This window comes from Cervus elaphus, chromosome 17 (genome assembly GCF_910594005.1).
Source record: "Cervus elaphus chromosome 17, mCerEla1.1, whole genome shotgun sequence".
In the NCBI taxonomy this organism is placed as follows: Eukaryota; Metazoa; Chordata; class Mammalia; order Artiodactyla; family Cervidae; genus Cervus; species Cervus elaphus.
Genome location: NC_057831.1, coordinates 64,079,548 through 64,096,387, shown reverse-complemented (window position 1 = coordinate 64,096,387; position 16,840 = coordinate 64,079,548). Strand labels below are relative to the sequence as shown.

Genomic DNA, 16,840 nt, shown 5'->3' with positions numbered 1-16,840 from the left:
CAGGAACCAGGAAGTCTGAGTTTGCCATTCTGCTCCCATAGCCCCTTCTCATTGTAGCCTGAATCATTCTACAAGGAAATTGGTTTCAGTTCAGTTCAGTTCAGTTGCTCAGTCGTGTCCGACTCTTAGTGACCCCATGGACTGCAGCACGCCAGACTTCCCAGTCCATCATCCACTCCTGGAGCTTGCTCAAACTCATGTCCATTGAGTAGGTGATGCGATCCAAGCATCTCATCCTCTGTCATCCCCTTCTCCTACTGCCTTCAATCTTTCCCAACATCAGGGTCTTTTCAAATGAGTCAGCTCTTCGTATCAGGTGGCCAAAATATTGGAGTTTCAGCTTCAACATCAGCCCTTCCAATGGACACCCATAACTGATTTCTTTAGGATGAACTGGTTGGATCTCCTTGCAGTCCAAGGGACTCTCAAGAGTCTTCTCCAATGCCCCAGTTGGTGCCTGTCTATTTCCTCCGCTACTAGACCGTGAGTCTCGTGAGGGCATACCTATCTTGTTATCCCCTAGTGCTGAGTCCAGGGCCTGCAGATTAGTGAGTGCATGCTCAGTTACTCAGTCGTATCCAACTCTTTGTGATCTCACGGACTGTAGCCCACCATGCTCCTCTGTCCATGGGATTTCCTAGATGAGAATACTGGAGTGGGTTGCCATTTCCTATTCCAGCAGGTAAGTAAGTACCCAACAACTACTTTTTGAATGATTGGAGTGAGGAAAAAGCCTGAGGCAGACAGCTAAGTTACAAAACAGTTAAACTTTGCAATACAGGTGTAACATACTACCAGCCTGAATGGAGGCAGAAGATGTGGGGGTGGGGTGAAAAGAGGAGTAGAGATAAAGCTGAAAGGGAAGAGAATGCATTTAAACTCATTGTTGTAGATATGGGAGATGAGGGGAAAATGCAAACACTATAGAAGTACTGGAATTTAGGGGGAAATTGATGTATTTGGATTGCATATTTTTCTGAAGTACTTGAAGTGCAGGTATAGATATATTAGCTGATATAAAGTTGTAGAAAGATATAGAGAATATAGATCAATGAATCCTCATGAACACCATGGCTATGAAATTAAATGAGGTTATCAAAGTAAATTCAGAGATTGAGGCAAGACAAGGGCCTAAGACATAAGCTTAGTGCATATCAGTCTTTTTGCGCTGGCTGACAGTCAAAATGCTCTTTCAGTGTATGAATCCAAGCAGCTGATCCATTATCACACAAAGGGGGGACTGGGGTATTAGTGACACTGAATAGTCTTAGTATCAAAATCAATCGATGAATCCCCAAACCATGATAATGAACTTTCAATCGTTAGCTGTGAAAACTGTTTTCTTACTTAAAATATGATGCAAATGACTATTAAGACTCACTTTTTAAACTATATTATTTACTTTTAGTGTGCCTTATCCACCCACTAGGGGATGTATGTATTTAAAAGTTAGTCTTCAGCAACAAAATGAATCCCAAAAAGAAATCTCCTTGAATAATTCACTACCCAGTCAATCAAAATTCTATTTAAACTGTGACATCATACTCCACTACATTCATTTTAAGGATATTTGAAGGGTATTAATGCAGTCATATAATAAACTTTATATTATTAAAAACATTATGCTGTAATATCCTATAATAAAAATTTCAAAAAAGAATGTTTACATATATCCGTCTATTTATCTAAGCTGAATCATATTAGTGTATACCTGAAATTAACACAGTGTTGTAAAGTGAAAGTCAAAGTGTGAAAGTGTTAGTCGTCAGTCGTGTCCCACTCTTTGTGACCCCATGGGCTGCAGCCAGCCGGCTCCTCTGTCCATGGGATTCTCCAGGCAAGAATCTGGAATGGATAGCTGTTTCCTTCTTCAAGGTAGCTTCCTGACTCAGGGATTGAACCCAGGTCTTCTTCATTGCAAGCAGATTCTTTACCATCTGAGCCACCAGGGAAGCCCCCGCAATATTGTAAATCAACTATATTTCACTAAAAATACATAAATAAAATAAAATTTTAAAAAATTTAATACATTTCCTTAACATATTCATGTGGGAAACTTGGTTTACTAATGAAAATGAATCTGAGGATTTGGAGAAGTGAGTTTTAGACCTGTGGATAATCTTTGGCAAATCAAATTCTCAGACAGGGAGCTTTTACATGCAGTAAAATGAATAGGTTGACTAGGTGAACAATTCTCACACTCAATGTACATAATTAGCAACATGACTGCTTGGACCACTGAGTTTGATTTCTGGGAAGTACAGTTCTGAAATCTACATTTTTTTGATTGATGCTTTCAAGGAGAGATTATTATGCTGTTAATTTTCAGATCTTAATTTGAGAAACAGTGACCTCGATATTCCCTCAGTGTTCTTCAAAATCCTAAATGAACAATGTCTACATTTCCATTAGTTCTATAAAATTTGTTCCTGATTCCATGTATGTCATTTTATATTTAGTCAATTTCCTACAGTCCTCTCTTTCCACTGCAGCAAAAGGAATGTAAACCTGGAACCTTCTCTTAGGGTTGCCTATAAAAACATTTTCATGAATACTAAAGGAGGAAAAGAAGAATAGGGGGAGAGAGAGTTCTATTATCTTTAATTTCTGGTACCGTGTGTTTTCCTATCCCTCCAACTTGCTTACTTCTGACTTTACACATTTGTTTCTACCACATGTAGTTCTGAAGTATATTGGGAGTTGAATCCCCAGCTCAGATGTGAGTGGAAATCAAAGATCAGGAAGTAATATGACCACTAAAGTGATATCTGCCAGCAGATGCAGAATTTGATTTCTGAAGAGCAGCTTAGGCTTCCTTCAATTCTCCACACCTCCTCTGGAGCCCTTTCTCCATCCCAAACATCGAGAGGCTGAAGGACAAGAGAGGTCTTGTCTGGAAATGTCATAGAAAGCCTTGTGGGTTGGGGGGGAGGGATGCTATGCTGATATATTTTCTCATCTGCATGAAGCAATGTGTATTTTAGTACAGTGTTAAAAATCCTCAAGCAGTTTCTCTCATGTCACAAGTTTAAGGCGTTATCTATGAGTGAGTCAGCCTGGGAGTTGCCATGGTAACGATTCTCATCCCCTTGGCATCAGTCCCTTCTGATGTTGCCACTGAAATACCTTAGTTTCAAGAGGATCTGAAGTTCCCATTACATTTAAATATTCATTATGTTATATATGCATTCCTTGATTTTGCAAGATTACCTGACTAGAAATCATTTTTAGAGATCTATAAATAGACATGCTACATCATGTTTGTTTCTTCTGCAAGATGAAAGACAAGCCTATAAAAATCCTTCCTATGCTCATAGCACATCTCTTTCTCTCTCGCTCGCTCTTTCTCCATCCCCTTTCTTAGGTATAAGTGTGTATGTGCATGTATGTGTATAATCAGTGGCCTTCATATTTGAAATATTTAAAGAGGACAGTCTAGACAGTAGTCATAAGCTCTAGTTTCCAAGGCAGTGGTTGAAAATACTCGCAGGCTGCCACACGACAACTGTATGTGAAGGCAGATAATGCTGTAGTTGAGTATGGAATCGCCTCGGGAAGCATTTGTGAGGTTTCCTGATTCACATTCCAGGGGAGATCTGTTTGGCAGAACAAAACTGCTTATAGTTGCCGTACCTCTCAAAAGAGAAGTCAAGACTCTGTCAAGCAAGGTTCTCAATAATCTGTCTCAACCTACTTTTCCAAAATCATTTGTCCCTTGACTACCTACCCACTCAAGTGTACCCTCCTGCTGACATGAAAGGCTATTTCCTTAACATTCTTGTATTTTTCCATATCTCTGTCTTTGGTTGTGCTTTTTCCTCTTTTTAAAAATCGAAATCCTACTTATCTCCAAGACCCAAGTTGATACTAGTTGAATTCTACAAAGAACTCCCTAATCCCCTCTCCAAGGCAAATTGACCTTCCCCTCATTCTGCTCTTGGTTACCTTGTTAACTTCTCTACTACAGGCAGCATTTACCTTTTCTACTCAGAATGGTCATAATCTGGCTTTTTCACCTGGATCTCCACTCTATGCTTCTGAGGGTGTAGTCCATGTCTCATTCATCTTTGTATGCCCACAGTATCTAGCACCCAGACACCAGCAAATGTTTACTAGATTTAAATATATTAACGTGAACTGAATAAACAATGCTCACTCAGGAAAACAGCCAGCTGAGGAGCTTTGGGTTCTAGTTGCTCATGACATAACAAGCCAGTCATAATGTGCACAGGCTGGTGTCTGAGTCCTCTCTGTGAGTACTCCTGGAGCACAGTACTCTGACTGAGTAGTCCTCTTTTGAGTTAAGTATGATGTGCTGTCAGTGGTGATAGTTTTTTCTAAAACCCATGGCTGAGTTGCACTTCTAGAAACTATAGTCATGTAGTATCACAACTATTTGATAGAACATAGAATTTGGAGTCAAATAGATCTGAATTCAATTTGTTTAATTTTTGCTAGCTCTCTTACCAGTTCGCTTAATCTTTGGAGGTCTTGCTTTCTCCCCATGAGTTTGGAATTAATTGAGATAGTAAAATGAAAGGTTTATGACAGCACTTAATATACAGTTATGCATTCAGCAAATAGTTAACTACTGCAAGTATAACTCAGAGATCACCACCAAGAGGTTGTTTCATTTAAACTGTTTCCATGATACCACTGGATACCCCTTTGTAATTGTTATACTGTGCATAAAATAGTTTTCTGAGGGTGCCATTATTTTTTATACTTATTTGACCGTACTCTGAATGTAAGACTTCCCCAGGCTAGCCAGGACATTCTGATGCAAAGAAAGACTTAAAAAAAGCTGGGCAGTGGGCTATGCAATGTCCTTGAATATTCATCCTACACATGATGCGTACCTGGTGTTGGACAGAGACTCTGGGGATTGAGTTGAGACAGAGAAAGGGGCACAGGTAGCAGCTTGGAACAGAACAGGGACACAGGGAGAGGGGGCAGCGCGCGGGGAGAGGGGGGCAGCGCGCGAGGGAGGGGGGGGCAGTGCGCGGGGAGAGGGGGCAGCGCGCGGGGGAGAGGGGGCAGCGCGCGGGGAGAGGGGGCGGCGCGCGGGAAGAAGGGGGCAGCGCGCGGGGAGAGGGGGCAGCGCGCGGGGGAGAGGGGGCAGCGCGCGGGGAGAGGGGGCAGCGCGCGGGGGAGAGGGGGCAGCGCGCGGGGAGAGGGGGCAGCGCGCGGGAAGAGGGGGCAGCGCGCGAGGGAGGGGGGGGCAGCGCGCGGGGAGAGGGGGCAGCGTGCGGGGGGAGAGGGGGGCAGCGCGCGGGGAGAGGGGGCAGCGCGCGGGGGAGAGGGGGCAGCGCGCGGGGGAGAGGGGGCAGCGCGCGAGGGAGAGGGGGGCAGCGCGCGGGGAGAGGGGGCAGCGCGCGGGGGAGGGGGCAGCGCGCGGGGAGAGGGGGCAGCGCGCGGGGGAGAGGGGGCAGCGCGCGGGGAGAGGGGGCAGCGCGCGGGGGAGAGGGGGCAGCGCGCGGGGGAGAGGGGGCAGCGCGCGGGGGAGGGGGCAGTGCGCGGGGGCAGGGCCCGGCGAGGATGGCTGGGGAACGGAGCCTGGACACAAAGCAAAGACATCACGCAGCCGACTCCCGGAAAGGTGCTGCCGGGGGTCTCTGGAGCTCGTCGTGGACCCTGATCGGGGCTCCGCTTCCCAGCGAAGCCCGGCTCTGGGGGAGCCAACACTGCTCTCCGTTCTTACACATGCCGCCCGCATGTCATCAGCTCAAATAGCAGGAACTCTTCCCTTCACAGCCTGACTGTTCCTCACTGAGGATCTCAAAATTTTTGATTTTGACATATCTACCATTTGAAACTTACCGGAAGGCAATCACTTTTTCGTCTATGAAGTGTTTTTTGAGTAGTTACTATGTGCCACGCTTTCTGTCCTCTATGCTCCACCACAAGGCGTTTCTCTATGTACATGTCAGTACCCCCTCGGAGACGCTTCCTTCCAGGAAGGCAGTGTTCATGTGTATCTTTGTGTGTGTGTGTCTGCTTACCACATCATGCACAATGTCCAGAATAGAATAGGTATTATTTAATAATCTTGGATGTTTGCGCTGATGAATAAACTGATCAAACAGTGCTGAGTGATTCCTTACTGACACATGTAAGTTTTTGAAGACAGTCATAAAGATTCAGTTTATCTTATTTCTGGCTATAAAGTTGTGAACACATACCCCTCCCCCACCATCCAAGCTCTTATAGTTAATTGATTTGGTGTTTACATAAGGATTTTTGAAGTTCTATGTGTCTGAGAGTTCCATATCATGCCCCTTTATTGAAACCTTTAACCTCACTAATACTCATTTAATTTTGTTCTAAGTAAAGTCTACAGACTTTACTTCTCGGGATAGTCAAAATGGGGACTTGAGGCAAGCATCTCAGATATTTCCCAGAAACTATTCTTTTGAAACACTGCCTTAGAAGACACAGTGATGTACTTATGGCACACTTGTAATCCTTTTCCACTCAGCAGCACCAAGGAGCAATGGCCCAAGCCCACCACTTGTAATTCTCTTCAGACATCTGGAAATGAATGTAGATTTCAAACTTGTGGTGGCTCAGCTGGTAAAGAATCTGCCCGCAATATGGGAGACTGGGTGTGATCCTGGGTCAGGAAGATCCCCTGGCGAAGGGAATGGCAACCCACTCCAGTATTCTTCCCTGGAGAATTCCAAGGACAAAGGAGCTTGGAAGGCTATATAATCCATGGGGTCACAAAGAGTTGGCGATGACTGAGTGGCACATACATACATAAAAGGGCTTTGTTGTACTTCATTGTGAGATTGTATTATTTGATAAATTTGATTATAACATTCAATAGGGAATGGATTTCTGAGAATATTTTGACAGGAGAAATATCCAGTAAAGAACTGTAAAAGCTACAACTGGTATTTAGAAGAAAGCCTTAAGCTAGGGATGTACTTTTGGTTAAGGAGCTTACAAAGTGAGAAGGAATGGGAACATTTCTTGAGCATTCACAGTGGATCAGACACTTAGCTATTCACTCTGTATACAATATCTCACATAGTGGTCTCAGCAACTCATGAAAGCAGATATAATGATAATGAAAACTGGGGTTGAAAGAGATTTAACAAGCTAGTTGTAAACGTCTGAGCTGAGTTTGAATCCATGTATGCCTGACATCATCAGGACTCCCCTGGTAGCTCAGCTGGTAAAGAATCCACCTGCAACGCGGGAGACGTGGGTTCAATCCCTGGGTTGGAAAGATCCCCTGGAGAAGGGAAAGGTTACCCACGATAGTATTCTGGCCTGGAGAATTCCATGGACTGTATAGCCCATGGGGTCGCAAAGAGTCAGACACGACTGAGTGACTCTCACTCTCATGCCTGACATCCAGGTTGTGCATTTTCTACTACACCCTGCATGCTGTAGTGGGCTGAATGGTGACAAATGAAAAGATACATCCATTTCCTCATTCCCAGAGCCTGAGAATGTGACCTTATTTGGAAAAGGGGACATTACAGATATAATTAATTTAAAGACCTTGAGACAGGCTCATTCTAGATTATTCAGGAAGTCCCTAAAGCCAACGATAAGTGTCCTTGTAAGAGACACAAGGGAGAAGAGGAAAAGGTGATGTGAGGCTGAAAGCCAAGGTGTGAGTGACGTGCCCACAAGCCAAGGGGCGCCTGGGGCCACTGGAAGCTGGGAGAGAGGAGGGAGAATCCTCTCCTAGGATTTTCGGAGGGAGCGCAGCTCTGCTGACATCTTGATTTCAAGCTTTTGGCCACCAGAACTGAGGGTTGTTCTGTAGTTTCAAGCCACCTGAACTGTGGTCACTTATTATGGCAGGTGTAGGAAACTAACATACCTTCTAAATCTGCTCTTTTAAATTTTCTATATTTTTTGGATATTCACTAATACATGTAGTCACTCTGTCAGCCTCATCAGTAATATTTTAGTACTTAGGGTTTTAGGGTCTAGGATTTTAGCTGCTTGTGGAATGTAGAAGTTATTGTGTCCCTGCCTTCAGTGTGGTCAGGGAGAAAAGATGAAACACATAAAACAGTTAATGAACAGTACCCATTCATATTCTAAGAGATATATATTCAGCATGTATTATGCAGCAAAAATAGTTTTAGGTGCTAAAGTGGCAATAAACTAGATAGAAAACTTTCTTATTCTCAGTGAGGTTCCAGAAAGAAACAATGTGTAGTTCCAGATTCTAAGGCAGAAACAAGCTTGGTGGGCTAGAGGAACAGAAAAAGACCTCCCTCTTGTTAAACCTTTCAACAGATGTGAGTTGACATTATTATTGTTATTATTAATATTTTTCACCCAACTAGTATGTAAGTGGTATATTTAGAATTTATTGACCAAAACCCAGTGTTATTGTTGTTCAGTCATTTCCGACTCTTTGCAGCCCCATGGACTGCAGCACATCAGCCTTCCCTGTCCTCCACAGTCTCCTGAAGTTTGCTCAAACTCATGTCCATAACCCAATGTTATTTTTTTTAAATATGCAACTGCAAACACCAAGAAACAGGGTCAGCCTGATGCTGCAATGAACCAGGCGACTGCTTGTGGGGTCTCATGTGGCAAGCATCTTGAAATATTTTCTCCATCCATGTGCCAGGTACATGTGTATATCCACCCTATATGTAGTATTTTAGGGGGAAAAAGTCACAGTAAACATGAACATACAATACTACATTGTTTTGTCCCTATGGTTTACTCTAAAATCTTTACCTGAAAGTGTTTGTATGTAAATGTGTTCCTCCTGTCCAGATAGAGCAATCAACAGAAACCCTGGACATTGTAGAACAGGACACTCTAAAAGGGAAGGGAGGGAGGGAGAGAGTGACAGGGAAGCATATGCGTTAGCATACGTAAAATAGAGAGCCAGTGGGAATTTGCTCTATGACTCAGGGAATTCAAACTGGGCTCTGTGACAACCTAGAGCAGTGGGGCTGGGTGGCCGGTGGGAGGGAGGCAACATGTATACCTGTGGCTGATCCACGCTGATGGACGGCAGAAACCAACACAATACTGTAATTATCCTTCAGTTGAACATAAAGAAAGAAAGAAAAAATTAAAAGGAAGGGAAATAATACAGACAAAGAAAATGAGTGCTACTATGGAAGACAAATTTTATACAATTCACGTTGTGCCTGAGGTAAGCACTCCTGGAAGGATATGGCCCACTCAATTGACAAGCTAAAATAGAGGGGAAATGTGGAATCCTTATTTTTAGTGACATCCTCCTTACTTCCTGTTTTGACCTGCCAGACACTGGGTGGAGGAAGAATTTTAGCTAGTTCTTCTATTCCATGGCATCATAGAAAAGTACAATCAGGTTATTGCTACTAAAAGTATTTGTACAGACTTTCTGAATGCAGTTCACAGCATATTTTCAGTTTTTAATGAAAAATACATCACAAGTCTGGCTCCCATCAGGAAGGTCAAAGAAATCATGCTTTCCATGAGGAACAGGTCATTACAAAGCTGAGATGATCTTAATGGGAGGAAATTGATAAAGATGAAATGTATTTATCTTCTAATGTACAAGCAAATGCTAATTAAGGAGACTGAACATCAATGCATCACATGGTAGGTATTCTCTTTTCACATCCCAGGCACCATCTTTGTTGTCAATTTACTTGGGTATCATCCTTGACTTTGTCTTCTCTTCCTGTATTCAGGTCACCCACTAATCCAATTAATTATGAATTCCTTTCATTTACAACTTCTAAACACAGCTGACCCTTGAACAACACTGGGGGTTGGGGAGCTGACCCTCCATACAATTAAAAACCTGCATATAATTTACATTCCATTCTCTGCATCAAGGCTCTTCTGTATCCACATTCTGCATCCTTGGATTCAATCAACCTTGGATCATGTAGTACCATGGCATTTACTACTGAAAAAAGCCACAGAAAAGTGGAACCATGCAGTTCAAACCCATGTTGTGCAAAGGTCAACTGTACACTTCAAGACTATCCCCTTCTCTCTTACTTCCTGCCGAACTCTTAATTCAGGCCATAGTCTCCTCTCTTCTGGATAACTGTACGATTCTAACTGGTTTCCTGCCTACAATTCACCCATCTTTCAAATTCATATCTCTTTTCACATTATTGTCAGAGTAATCACGTTCTACAATGAGAATCAATCAGGTCCTCACTTTTCTCATATGGCTCCCCATTGCCTTTAGGAGTAAATTCAAATGTCTTGATATGATTTCTTAGACCAGGTATGATTTAGTTACATGCCCAGTCTCATCTCTCATTTTTTTCTCCATAGTGAACTCTACTCTCTGGTCATGAAATCTTACTTATCTATTGAATGGACCATGCTCTTCTTATACCATCTTGCTCCTGTTTCCATTCACTAACACTCTGAATACATCTTTTAGCATTTCTACTTCTCTTTGCCTTTGCCCCAACCCTGAACTACACTCTGTCTGTGCCTCATCTCCATCTCCCATCATTTGGTCCTAAATTGGTGATGGGGATATGTCTTACCTCACAAGAGTGGAGATCTTATAGCTTAATGTTATTTTACATTTATCACATTTACTGAAATTACCTATTTCCTTAATGTCTTCTCTCTATAATATACATTCCCCCACTGCCATTCATTCTAGCATCTAACCAATGCTTAGCTCATAATTATCGTCCTCAAGAACTATCTCCTGAATTAACTGAGATACGAGTCAGGCAAACAGAACTAGTCATTTTTTAAGGGGGCAGATGGTTATAGAGTCTGTTTCTGTGTTGTCTGAGTTTTAGGCTCAGGACAATCTTTAAATGATTGATTACTTATTAACACATGGTCTTGGGATGCTTTTCAGTGTGATAGATATTTGTATTTACTTAAATTAACATGCATCTCATGTGAAATTCACATGTATTCAAGAAAATGGGCTCTTCAGTCCTAGCTTAAAAGCTATTAATAAAGATAGGAAGTGTTTCTCAGATATTATTACCAACTTCAGAAAAATCAGGGAAGATTGTAGAACTTTATAAAATAAAAATATAGGCTTGTGAATAAATCAAGATAAAAGAAGTAAAAAAAAATAGGCCAAGAAAGAAATTTCATGGTATGTAGAACACAATATGCATAATAACCACTTGAAATTTTGTAGCCTTTTTTTAAATAAAATATGATCAGCATCTCTAGCCACACTTGACTGGAATAAGAGAAAATCATCTGGCCTAAGCAAGGATGACCAACTACTTTCTTCTGAAATTCTGAATCTGAATAAAAAAGTTATTGTTCTGGGGGAGATTTTAATTTGAGAATGTGTGCATGTTCATCCTCTACTTGTCTTGCAGACTAAGAAGCAGAAACTTATACAGACAGAAAAGAAAAAAAGAAGGCAGGTAGACAGGAATAATTACAAGAGAGAAGCAGGAGGCCTGATGGATTTTCAGTACCAGATTCCATTCCTTCCTGGAGGCCCAGTCGTGGTGAGCATCTGATATCCCTTCATAAGGCTGGAGTTCTCCTGAATACATCAGTGCATCAATTTCTATTCGTTTATGACTGTAGTTCATTCAAAGTGATTGGCACACATGCTGTGTTCATTTTTAAATGTTTTCTACCTTCCAGTTTTGCCCATTTAAAAAATATCTTTCTTACAAACACTCTGAGGAATTGAAGATGAAATATTTTCTATACAATTATTAGAGGAATATTTAATGTCTTAGCAAAGAAGTCCGAGGGAACCCTGCTTTTTTATGTATTTCAGGCCAAGTTAAATGTACTCTCAGTTCAGTTCAGTCGCTCAGTCGTGTCCAACTCTTTGTGACCCCAGGAATCGCAGCACACCAGGCTTCCCTGTCCATCACCAACTCCTGGAGCTCACCCAAACTCATGTCCATTGAGTCGGTGATGCCATCCAGCCATCTCATCCTCTGCCGTCCCCTTCTCCTCCTGCCCCCAATCCCTCCCAGCATCAGGGTCTTTTCCAATGAGTCAGCCCTTCCCATCAGGTGGCCAAAGTACTGGAGTTTCAGCTTCAACATCAGTCCTTCCAATGAACACCCAGGACTGATCTCCTTTAGGATGGACTGGTTATTCTCTTTAGATCAAGCCAAAATGACCTCATTGTTTTACACCCTTATGATTCCCATGTTAAACCCTCTGATTTATAGCCTACAGAACAAGGATGTGAAAATAATTTGAATAGCAGATGTGTTTCTATATTCATATAGAAAATAGCCCCTTTTTTGATAAACTAGCTTAAGTTGGCTCTGGTTTTTTCAGAACAAAAGATCTCTTAATCATACAGTTCAGATAAAAGAAATAATAGGGGAATGTTGAACTGTGGTGTTGGAGAAGACCCTTGAGAGTCCCTTGGACTGCAAGGAGATCCAACCAGGAGATCAGTCCTGGGTGTTCATTGGAAGGACTGATGCTGAAGCTGAAACCCCAATACTTTGGCCACCTCATGCAAAGAGTTGACTCATTGGAAAAGACCCTGATGCTGGGAGGGATTGGGGGCAGGAGGAGAAGGGGACGACAGAGGATGAGATGGTTGGATGGCATCACTGACTCGATGGACATGAGTTTGGGTAGACTCCGGGAGTTGGTGATGGACAAGGAGGCCTGGCGTGCTGCGATTCATGGGGTCAAAAAGCGTCAGACACGACTGAGTGACTGAACTGAACTGAACTGGTACATGACCCAAACTCGAGGAAGAGGAGGGCGGTCCCTTCTCTTGGTGTGAATGAAGAAAAAAAGCAGTGGGAAACTTGAATGTCAGAGCTAAATAACTTAAAGCTTGTGTGATCTGATTGCCCATTTTGTTTTACGTGTCACTGCCAATGTACTATTTTTACCTTACACTGGGCAAATGTGATCAAATGTGCTAAGACAATTCTGTCCTCTTTTTCGTGGTAGAAAAAAAGAGTTTAATAGCCCTTTTGGGATTTACCAAAGTTTCCTGGCACCTAACCTGCTTGGAAGGCATTCCCATCCATTTCTCTAGCTATTATAAATTTCACGTTTGTATGAAGCAAAGCCACCAGAGAATTACATATTTTGATCAGAAATTTTTGGCTCCAAAACAACTATTCTTTCTCAATTACGTTTCCTTATTATGCCCTGAGACCTGATAAGAAAGGTAAAGTAAGAAAAAGAGAGACAAAGGAATTATATACATTTCATCTCACAGTGCTCACAGAATGTGTGCTTTATAAGGCTTGTTTTGCTTTTTATGCATCCTGGGAAGAATGGAAGAATGTGTTTTTTCTTATTTGACTTAACTGCCAGGAAAATAGAATCACAGTCTTCTACAGCTGCATAGCGTGAGGGCAAACTGTGCTTCCATGTGATATTCTTATCTCTGTTCTACTTTAATTTTTCCATAGGCCAGATTTACCAATTCTTTATCTTTAATTGAAGTATAGCTGCTTTACAGTGTTGTGTTAGTCATGGCGTACAGTACAATGATTCAGATATCTATATCTGTATATTCTTTTTCAGATTACTTTCCCTTATAAGTTATTACAAAATATTGAGTAGAGTTGCCTGTGCTATAGAGTAGGTCCTTGTTGGTTATATATTTTATATATAGTAATGTGTATATGTTAATCCCAAACAGTAGTGCTACTTATTCTGCTCAATTGTATGTATTTTTGTTGATTCTTTTCATATCCCTAGACAAAATCTATCAGCATTACCTGGGAACTTATTGAAAATACAAGTTGTTTCTTATTGACATTAAAAGTAGAAAATATCTGAGTAGAGCATTAAGAATAAACTAACAAATTTTCTAAGTTGGTGGTCAAAGTTATGTACTGGTTTCACTACTGGTAGTTTCAAATTATGGACTTAAGCCAAGTGGGGAGTTGATTAAAAATGAAAATTCCTAGACCTCAGCTTCAGAGACTTTGATCCAGGAGGGCCAGACTGAGATCCTGGAGTCTACATTTTGTTAAGTTCTTCTGATGATTGGATTGAAACACAGGCTTAAGCCTTAAGAGATCTTTGCTTTCTCAAGGATATGTTGTCAAAATACCTTAAGTATTCATGTCAACCACTTAAGGACTTAACGTCAACAGCTATAATGCTTCCTCAGTTTTTCTAAGATGGATAAATAGAGGTGGATAAATAATGTAAATATATAAATTGGTGGTGAGTTATAAGCAAAAGTGCTACAGGGAAGAACTGATGCCATGGTGGGATCAGCTTTTTTTACTTAAACTTTATTTCCCATTGCTTTTGTTTACTAAAAGGATGCCATTTATCCATAATGGCCTTCCTCTGGGAACCTTGTGCCTTTGCCTGAGGGTTAAGTCAAAATGCCTTAGTTCATGACCTTGTCCACCTCTAGATGGCTACAGGAAGGAAGAAATTAACACAGGCTCCCCTGGAGGCTAGCCATTCCAAGAGATACTTGCAAGACTGACGGCCTTTCCTCACCTTCTCCCTTTCTGTGTTCTGTAAAAGAACCAGGCATCCAGACCTCGGAAGATGGTTATTTTGAGACATTAGTCTGCCAGTTTCTCGGTCACAGCTTTCTGAATAAAGTCATATTCCTTGCCTCAACATCTTGTCTCTGATTCATTGGTTCGTAATGTGGTTAGCAGAGCAAACTTGGGCTCGGTAACAAAAAGACTGAGATGATAGGGACCCTACAAGTGACAGAGACAATTGTCTCAGGCCTTTACTACATATATGATTTGCTTAAGTGAGGAATGTTAGACCTGATGTATTTATTTACTGTTGGGAACTGTTTTAGAATCATCACTGTCTTGAAGACTGTCCATTCTCAGTGATACTTCCAGGTCTGCATGAAGGATTCAAAGTCTGTGGGGAAAATGATAGATTCACAATCCTGATCAATTGAAAACATTAATTGACCTTTGCAGAGAAACCAGATGCACAAGTGAATGAAGGAGTAGAAATAGTTGGGCAGGCTTAGATGGTAAAAGAATCTTCTTGCAATGCAGGAGACCTGGGTTTGATCCTGGGTCAGGAAGATCCTCTGGAGAAAGGAATGGCAACCCACTCCAGTATTCTCGCCTGGAGAATTCTACGGACAGAGGAAACTAGTGAGCTACAGTCCATGGGGTCGCAAAGAGTTGGACACGACTGAGTGACTTACACTTTCAGAAGATGAAGTACAAGGAAGTTGATCTTTGAATTATTATTATTGTTATACTATAAATGTTTGGGAGCCATTGAGTTTAGCCATTCCTGGTGAATTAGTCAGACCTCCTTTAATTCCAATGACAGAAATCCAATTCAAACTCATTTAAATTTAAATAAAGAAATTCACCCACTTTCTTGGCTGAGAGGACCAAAAGGAATTTCTTCCTATGCAGACCTCAGCTAGATTCAGGCCTCGCTCCATTTCTCAGCTTTGCTTATCTTTGCCTGTCTTCAGTCTCAAATGACAGCACTTCAGATGTTTGAAAGATGGCTTCTGGCAACACCAGCAACATGAAGTCCCCATAGCCTGTGATTCCCAAAGAAGGGAGTGTTTTTCCTGACAGCTCTGGCAAAAGTCCCTAGGAAGCTTCTCACTTGTCCATCTTCAGTCATACTCTGATGTCTCAGACAATCACTCTGGTCAGACTGAGAAAGAATTCGAACTGGTCAGGTCTGGGACAAGCCTTCCTCTGTCAGCCCTATTAAAACCACATGAAATACAAAGGACGACCAAATCAGAGGGGCAGGTGATTCCCCAAGACCGGGGAGTTTTGGATAAACACATATGTCAACTGCAGTGGAACTGGCTCAATGATACTAATGATACTAATCAGTGAAGGTCACCTCAAGGCACTGATTCCAAATCAGTCTCAGATTAATAGACACACTCCTTTTACTTCTGAAACACCATCTGTGTTACATGATTCAGTGGCCTGAATCCATAAATTTACTTCTTCTGTAAGTGCCCAGCAGGCATTTTATTAAAAACTGAAGACCATAAAGTCTCATCAATTTTGTTTCATATAGAATCAATAGTAAGTTGCAACTTACTATCCATGCAACTTCAATCCATACTGACTACATACCATTTATGTTCCAGGAACATTTCAATATTTTTTCTGGACAACTCACTTCAATACAATGGACCTGGCTAATTTATTCACAGTTGCTTTGGTGTATATGGAGATTTCTATTCCTGTAGTTTTCTGAGTAAAATCAGTTTTTGCATTCTTTTGTTTATACATACATATATGGAACTGAAATAGGTTAAATTCATTTCAGTTGCAAAGTTCCATTCGATTTACTGGTTACATACTACTGTATGGTTCAATTTTAGTAGAATTTGCAAGAAGATTGGTCAAATAACCAAATGCATTAAATTCTTGTCACTAAGTAAGAAAGGCTGACAAGTCTTTGGTGGATGTCACAGCCTATTTGGAATTAGGAATCAAATGTTGTTTCTCATTATTAGCAAATAATTTTGTTTAATTTCCAAATAGCATTAAATGATTCCAAGTAGAGAGGCAATCATCTTCATGACAACTTCTAGATAATGGTGCCCGCTTAATGTATCTCAATAGGACATAGACTTCTCTATTAGATGGACAGTTTGGTGAACAATAATAAATATAACATTCCATTCTAGTTGGCAAAATCTACTATTTCTAAAATTTTACTTGAGATACCTCATCACCTGTCCATTCTGATCACAGTTCTCTAAACGGTCCAGTCAGCCCACAGCCATCATGCTAAAAACCAAGCAGAGGCTTGAAGTGGACACTCGTGAAAGTCCCCGGTACTCACCAGTCGGCCTCCAGAGCCCTCTCTCCGGCTGTTCCTTCTTCTCCCCTAACTCTTTGGTCCCTGGTTAGCCTATGCTTTCATACTTCACTTCCTGATATCTATCTGAAACTTTTCCTTCTCTCAT

The 16,840-nt window shown here is 41.5% G+C and overlaps 1 protein-coding gene across 2 annotated transcripts in view; it reads right to left on the bottom strand.

The window, feature by feature from the left end:
- The window catches only part of GABRB1 (gamma-aminobutyric acid type A receptor subunit beta1), a 410,965-nt gene that overhangs the window by 276,904 nt on the left and 117,221 nt on the right, over positions 1 to 16,840 (bottom strand). Inside the window, exon 1 of one of the 2 annotated variants that reach the window (XM_043871402.1) lies at positions 16,717 to 16,829. The exons of the other annotated variant lie outside the window; for it this stretch is intronic. The gene's annotated coding sequence lies outside the window, so the exon portion shown is untranslated. Of the gene's footprint in view, positions 1 to 16,716; positions 16,830 to 16,840 lie in introns of those variants that run through there. 2 annotated transcript variants of the gene reach the window in all.